The sequence below is a fragment of the Helianthus annuus genome, chromosome 3, assembly GCF_002127325.2.
Source record: "Helianthus annuus cultivar XRQ/B chromosome 3, HanXRQr2.0-SUNRISE, whole genome shotgun sequence".
Taxonomy (NCBI): domain Eukaryota; kingdom Viridiplantae; phylum Streptophyta; class Magnoliopsida; order Asterales; family Asteraceae; genus Helianthus; species Helianthus annuus.
In genome coordinates this window covers 134,619,343-134,627,631 of record NC_035435.2, presented here as the reverse complement: position 1 = coordinate 134,627,631, position 8,289 = coordinate 134,619,343, and the positions used below count along the sequence as shown (strand labels likewise).

Here is an 8,289-nt window from a genome sequence, read left to right as displayed (position 1 = left end):
GGGACTAATCTATCAGTCTCGGATACGTAGTATCTGGGACTAATTTATTAGTTACTAATTGTATAAGAGGTTGATTTTTTTGTGACTGATGTCCGTGACTGAATTTTAGTCACAAATATGTTTGTCTAAAAATAAATTTTGGGGGGAAACTTATTGGTTACTGAAATTCAGTCCTAAATAACTGACCCATTAATAAAAATGGCGCCATTTTATTGGTCACTAATATTCAGTCACTAATATATTGACACCGAGGGACTAAACTATGAGGGACTAATCTATTAGTCTCGGATACGTAGTATCTGGGACTAATTTATTAGTTACTAATTGTATTAGAGGTTGATTTTTTTGTGACTGATGTCCGTGACTGAATTTTAGTCACAAATATGTTTGTCTAAAAATAAATTTTGGGGGAAACTTATTGGTTACTGAAATTCAGTCCTAAATAACTGACCCATAAATAAAAATGGCGCCATTTTATTGATCACTAATATTCAGTCACTAATATATTGACACCGAGGGACTAAACTATGAGGGACTAATCTATCAGTCTCGGATACGTAGTATCTGGGACTAATTTATTAGTTACTAATTGTATTAGAGGTTGATTTTTTTGTGACTGATGTCCGTGACTGATTTAACTAAATAAGACTAACCCAGTTAAAAATTATAAAAGGATTTCTATTAAAAAGACTAACCTAGTTAGTCTTTTCAGTTAACTACTTCAGGGGCTGATTTGGTTATTTTTAAAAGTATTTTAACCTTATATTCTAACCGAGTTAATGGATTTGTAAAGGTTCCTTATTAAACAACTAACTTAGTTAATATACCCAGTTAACTATTACAGGGACTATTTAGGTAAATGTGGAACCACAGGGGCCAAAGTGTAAATTTTTGTTAAAATGAATAAAAAGGTTCGAATCGGTCACCAACAAGACTCGAACCCGTGCCCTTCGAACACACACACACATGCATAACCGGCTGGACTACCACCATCGTTGTTCATATCTCAGATTTATGTTATATATATAGATACACTTTAGAAATATAAAATATATATATTTAAACCTGCATATCCGCGCTGTTGACCGGACTTCGACAAACCCCGATGTTAATGATGATGATGAAGATCACGATGATGATGATGAAGGTCTGATGATGAAGGTCCGGTGAGTTGTAGGCGGCGGCGGCGGTGGTGAGTATGCAGGTAAGGTGAGAATGCAGGTCTGATGATGATGATGAAGATTGCGATGATGATGATGAAGGTCGATGATGATCGATGGTGATGATAACAGATGATGACGATGATGGCGTTGATGGTGGTGGTTCCGGCGGCGGCGGTGGTGACCACCGGAGCTCCGGTTCCGGCTCCGGTTCACCCTCTCCCTCTCTCGTCTGATCTGTATATATATATGTATACATTATATATATATATATATTATATATTTTATAATTATATTAATATTTATACATTTTACTTAAATGGTCCTTTATGTTACAAATTTACACAATCAGTCCTTATTTACAAACCGACTTAACTGGGTTATGATTTTTGGACTGAAATGGCACCTTTCCAGAACGTCGGGGAGGAAAATGGCGCATTTTTGAAAAATGGACTGAAATGGCCAAAGTGATCAAACCACAGGGACGAAAATGACAGTTAACTCAAATAAAACAAAACGGGTGAATTAAAAAAAGCAATATTCTAGCACTAACTGATTGGTCTATTCAAACTCACACGGATCGCCATGCTATCACCATCATCTGTTGATCAAAACCAATCCAACGGCCACAAAACCCTACAACACTTAAAGCAGACAACACCCCCTATCTCCTCACCTCTCTCTCGCTCATCTCCCCCCTCTCTCTCCAGCAGGTGGCCGACACCACTCCGGGTGGCGGCGGCGCCAGTTTCTCGGCGGCAATGACGAATACAGAAGGTCGACGAAGGTTTGAGCGGCGGTGGCGGCGGTAGATCGGAACAACGGGCGGCGGCTCGATGGTTCAGGTTCGAGTTCAGACACGTTCCTGTTTCGGGTCGCGATTAGGGTTTCGAGTTTAATCGGTTCAAGTTAGAATCCGGTTCAGGTCTTGTTTGTTTGAATTCCGATTCAGTTTTCGTTCAGTTTTGTTTTTGGTTCAGGTTATCGGAGCTCCGGCCCGGCTGACAATGGCAACGGATTCAGGTCTCGGTTCGGTTGAATCGGGTGGCTCGGGATCGAGCCTGGGTTTGATTCGGTTCCGTTTCCGTTCTCTTGAATCGGGTGGCTCGGGAAGGTTTGAAAATTCAGATGGAGGCGTTGGGAGATACAGATCCCAGAGTCGCTGAGACTTGCAGGTGAAGTTATTGATCATAATTCTCACTCTGATTTCAAGCACTTTAATGACTTTATTATATGTTATGTTATATGTTTTAAGTTCCAGTTATTGCTCTATTTATTCTTAGGCTTTGATCATGTATCTGTTGCTGACTTGCTGGCCTTTTGTTTTGTATAATTATTTGTTTATCCAGTTAATTTCGATCTAGCAGTACAATTTAATTAGGATATGCTTCAACTGTATTGAACGTTATAGAGTTTCCTTTTGTAATAATAGAACCAGCTCCCAAACAAGGTAGAACTGTAGGAGTAGAACCGTAGATGCGATAGCCAAAAACGACTGTTTGACACCTGAAGCATGAACATGTTATGTTAATATGTGTTTTATAAGTCCATTGGAGCAGGTAACTGTTTATAGATAATAATGCAAATTCACATTGGTAGTGGTTTCGTCTGACAATGACAAATGTTTGTGTTGAACTAGCAAATGTGTCACTAGGGCAAATTGTATTACTGAATGGGAACTGATAACTTCTACATGGCTTTAAGAATTATCTTTGCTTTATATATATACTTTTTGATCACTAGGTGATCTTATATCTTTGTATTGTCCGTCATTTCCCTATGATCCCATTTTTAGTAATCCGTATTTAAATTCATGGTTCTTCATTTCTGTAGATACTTAGCTGAGGCTCTTGTTCAAGCAATGCAATTTGATGAAGCAGATACCTTATGCAAAAGAACCCTTGAAATCCACAGAATACACAGTGCACCTGCATCACTTGAAGAAGCAGCTGATAGACGATTAATGGCCCTCATATGTTTTGTCGCTGATTGGTGACTTGCTATTGTTGTTTGTTAATCAGGCTGCTGACATTATCGACCGACTCCAACGACATCGAAAGGTTGTAGGACTATGAAGACCGACTTCAACGACATCGAAAGGTTGTAGGCTGCTGACATTATGCTTCATTAGCTGTTTTACGATGTCATTTCACAGATATTATGGCGTCAACGACTTATATTCTTTTGTTTGCTTGCATTTCACAGATCTGTGGTGGTCCCCTTGTCACGGAATTATCGACTTCAACCGCTGTATAAACATGGGCTCTACCTTAAGGTACCTAATTACATTTCGTTGTACTTATCGTTATTCTTGTCGGACGCCGGATTTACATGAGACGCCGTCATGCTATACTTGCCTCTTTATGGTTACATGTCAAATTGCTGTCAAAGTCGATTAAAGATTGTAGAATTGATGCGGGGGCTTATGGGTATTATTGAAAATTGAAGGTTTCTTTTAACAAAATTGGACATGTATCTCGTTTTAAAACCCCGGTTAAACCGAATGCAAGAAAATGCCTGGTTTCTTCTGATGAACCGGAGACTACAGTTTCAGATGACGACTCGTCTTCTGATGAATCGGGGACTATAGTTTCAGATGATGATGCTTCTTTGTGGTTGAGTGAAGATCAAGAACATGGGATCAAGATTAAGGGTTTGTTGAAAATATACATATATGTGTGTGTGTTTTCATTTAATTAATCTTTTTTTTTAATTTGATTTGATTTTAGATGAAGGTGAATGTTCAAGTAAAGCAGGGGAGATTGAAAAGGGTAAAGCTGATTTCAAAAGTGATAAACCCTTCATGGTTTATATAAATCAATCACATCTTACTAATCGCGGAGTGGTAAGTGTAACTAACTTCATCTTTGTCAGTTATATATCAGCATCATAAAACAGTCACTAATGTTACCACTAATATAATCGCTTTCATATGATGCAGTATCTACCAGCGGAGTTCAGAAAGAAGTTCTCGAGGGGTCACAAGAGCGATCACAAATGTTCGCTTCAACCTTGGAGTTTGGTGGATGTGGTAATGGTTGCAAGCTCACAACTGAAGTGTATTTAACCATGTTCTTTGAAATGACAGTTCTTAATATATTAGTTTGAGTTGGAACTAACTTTGTGGTTTAAATTTGTATTTTGTTGAAGTTATTTGTATGTTTTATTGTTAAATTCTTGAGCTTGAGTTGGATGTCTTGAATAATATGGTAAACACCCTCAACGTCACTTTTCTTTTTTGTTCCGCGACGCTCGATATTTGCTCGTCGCTCGTTCGAAAAATACTCGGATCGAAAGACGCTCGTTCGAATTTGACTCGGTTGAAAAAACACTCGGTTCGGTTCGGTTCGGTTTGTAAACGAACCGAGCACGAGCAAAGGTCCAATCGGTTCGGTTTGTAAACGAACCGAGCACGAGCAAAGGTCCAATCGGTTCGGTTAGGCTCGTGAACAGCCCTAGCATGCATACTATCGACTATCAAATGTAGTATCAAAGACTATTTTTTAGTCTTCAAAAAAATCATAACAAGAAACAGTCATAGCATCGGCGACTATTATTTAGTTACGAAATTAACATATTAGGGATTGATTATCAGTCTCTAAAAAAACATATTCGGGATTGAAAAAGTTCTTAAAAGATACAAAATTTCAGTCTCTAAAAAACATATTCAAAACTAAATAAGATGACATCTAAGATTATTTTTCAGTCCCTAAAAAATATATTAAGGAATGAAATGGCATGTTATCAGGGACTAATTCTCAGTCTCTACAACGTCTATTAGAGACTGAATTGTCATGGAACCCAAATCTAAGTAAATGTATTTGGGACAAAATAGACAAGGTTCAAGTACTGATTTTCAGTCCTGAAAGGCCTAGTATCAATGACTGATTTTCAGTCACCGACGAAATGTATTCGAGACTGAAATGATGTTGTACCACAACGTATATTGAGGACTGATTTTATATGTATATGAGACTGAATATCAGTCTCTATTGGTGTCATACAATCGGGACTGAAATTTAGTTACTAATGAAAGTATCTAGGAATAGACAATTAGGACTGGCTCGGGACTGGCAAAATCAGTCCCTAATAACCATTAGGGACTGATTTAGGAGTTTTAGAGACTGATTTTTCAGTCTCAGATTGCAATCTTTTTTGTAGTGCGTGTCCATTTCATCTAACCACGTCATGCAATCCACCGCCCCTTTCTCTCCAGTAAAATCTCGAGGCTTGCATGAGACGAAGTACTTATATGTGCACCCTTTGACATGAGGCTTGTCATCCTAACCTTTTGGATGGGATGCTGTTTTCGTTGGAGGAATGTCTGTCATCATCTTTCTTAGACTCATTTTTCTTAGACTTTGGTGGAGTAGGTGGTGGCTTGCTGTGACCTCCCGAATGATTTTTGGATTTGATATGCGGTGTAGACAAAGTCCTACTATGGGTCCCACTGTACTCACTGTACTGCCTTTCTAAAGCCTTTGTTACCGCATCATCTACAAGCGCTTTCAGCTCTGCGCCAGTTAACTGTATTTTTGCATTATCGTGATTCTCTAGCGGACGACTGTTCACTTCGTCCGACCCCGCCATGTAGCTTCAATTGCTACATATAGACAATAATAGGCAAGGTTTTATTTAGAAGCTAATACAACATTTTATATTTTATTAACCATGGTTTTAAATAGCCATTGCTGGTTAATTTATTAATCAAGTATTTATTCAGGATCTTTATTATAATCCTATATTACAATTAAGAATTAACATATAACTTAGTCACGAGGACAGTGTTAATCTATAACCTGGATTCTTACAGGATCAAGGTATTAGGGTTTGAATCACAGTTCATTACCCTATTCTAGACAGTGAGTTGCAGACTTCTACTGTCTTTTAGTCCCAGAGGACACTAATTTATTACCCGTAGGCACTTCATCCCCAAAGGATGGTTATATAAATACAGGGAATTTTAAATTAACTCAATTTAAAGATGGCCTGTATGATTTATACTGTATCACAATTTGCCTGATATGCTGACATACTTACAGATGTTAACAAAGTTTTGGAATCTTTTAGACAGGTTCTACCATTTTGGCCATGTCTGCGACGACACGTAGCTAGGTTTTACCCCTAAGATTCTCTTTTATTTTAACGCAGATCAATCCTAAGTTGAGACGTTAATTATGGATCTAAATCTAATTATGGAGATACCATCTTGGCCTTGTCTTTAAATGACACGTGGCTAGGTCTTGTCCCTTTTTAGATTTTTGCCATTTAATAGAAATGGTAGATCTTCTTTATTAGGAATGTCATTTTCATTTTACTTTTTATTTTAAGTTTATGCATATAAATAATAAACAATTATGAAAATTTAAATTTAATCATTCCATTAATAAAGATTTAAACAGTACAATACTTGCCCTAAACGGGACTTCTACAAAATAACATGCCCACGCAGGGGCGAAGTACAACAAACAACAAACAACAAACAAACAAACCCACGCAGGGGTCAATTGGAAGACATGCCCACGCAGGGGCAGAATACTAAAAGACAAGCTCACGCAGGAGCTGAGTACAGAAACATAAAGTCCACGCAGGGACTGATTACAACTAAGCAAATAAACAACAAAGGTCTTCAATGACCCCTTCTCTTGGACTTCCTGTTGGTGCACTTACGTCTGTCGACTACGTCTTTCATCGAGTCTTAGAGTTGAACAGATCAGACATGATACGGAAATCTAGAAATAGCTGATTGTAATAGGTTCACTTTTATGGTCTTACCTAGGTCCGCTTTTATGTCAGTCTTGTTCTGGTTCGCTTATAGGACATGTTCTGGTTCGCTTTTAGGACATGGTGTAGGTCCGCTTATATGGCTGTTCATATAAGTGAACCCAACCATATATATATAGGAGATGTATTAGCGAACCTAGTTAGTTGAAGGTGTATTTGTTCCGGCATGCTGCTGAAGTGCTGTCAAACATTGTATTTGAGTTCAATATCAATAATACAGCAAGTTTAAAGTGAATCCAGCTAGAATAGCACCAAATCATCAGTTTCCGCCTCTTGATTTGGATAGGAATTTCTCTGATCGACTCAAATAGGGCCGAACGCGATCCTACAAGTGGTATCAGAGCTCAGGAGGAGGAGTTCTTGCCATTTTAGCTCGATTTCATCTAGTTTTCTACACTTTCTTCACGTTTTCAAAATTTTTACGGTAAAACCGGCTCAAAATCACACATTGCACTCGGATTCATGGATTAATAAACCCTTGAAGTTTTCAGATCTAAAATCAATCTAGAAAGTAAGTTTTTAGGAGATTCGCTCATACGAACTTGTTCGAAAAGTGACGTCAGCAAAACATCTGGTTCGCTTTTAGTGACAGTATTTTACAGGTCCGTTCGAAAGGTTCGCTGATCTGATCAATTCTGGTTCGCTCCAAGTTACATTTTAGGTCCGCTCGAAGTGCACATCTGGTCCGCTCGAACTGCAATTCTGGTCCGCTCGAAGTGCACATCTGGTCCGCTCGAACTGCAATTCTGGTTCGCTCGAAGTGCAAAATCTGGTCCGCTTTTAAGTCACATACGAGATCCCTTTTTGTGACAGGACTGGTCTGCTTTTGTGGTACAATAAAGAGATCCGCTCGAGGGGTTTGATTCAGTTGGTTCGCTTCTAGTGACAAGATTGGTCCGCTTTTGTGGTCAATTCTGGTTCGCGTTTACGACACTTGACCATTTCGCTTTTGAGACAATTACAGTTTCGCTTTTGTGACAGGTGGTGGTTCGCTTATTTGAACAATTTGCATAAGTTTTGAAATCTTTGGAACTTTGGACATTTGAACAATGGACAACAAATTCTATAACGCTTTTGCAACCCCGACCTCGATTACTCAGAATGCTTTGATTAAAAATGAAACCGGAACATCTCAGAAACCACCTAAACTCATGGATATTGATGATTATAATGTGTGGTCTGAACGGTTTGGTAATTGGGTCGAAGCTTATCATCTAGATGCGTGGGAACACACTGAAGAGCCATATGTTAGACCAGTTAAAAATGGTGTACAGCAAACAATTCGAGAAATGAGTACAGATGACAAAAAGAAATACCGTGATGAGAAACTTATGGTGAGTCTGCT

General features: G+C 38.5%; 2 long non-coding RNA genes across 2 annotated transcripts; both read left to right on the top strand.

Annotated features, from left to right (window-relative positions):
• Positions 1-2,127: 2,127 nt before the first annotated feature.
• On the top strand, positions 2,128-3,046 carry LOC110929762. Its single transcript, XR_002587379.2, has 2 exons — positions 2,128-2,335; positions 2,994-3,046. It is a non-coding gene; the product is annotated as an uncharacterized LOC110929762 (long non-coding RNA).
• A 546-nt stretch (positions 3,047-3,592) lies between these two features.
• LOC110929761 lies at positions 3,593-4,367 on the top strand. The gene is made up of 3 exons (XR_002587378.2): positions 3,593-3,813; positions 3,890-4,005; positions 4,102-4,367. It is a non-coding gene; the product is annotated as an uncharacterized LOC110929761 (long non-coding RNA).
• Positions 4,368-8,289: the final 3,922 nt, after the last annotated feature.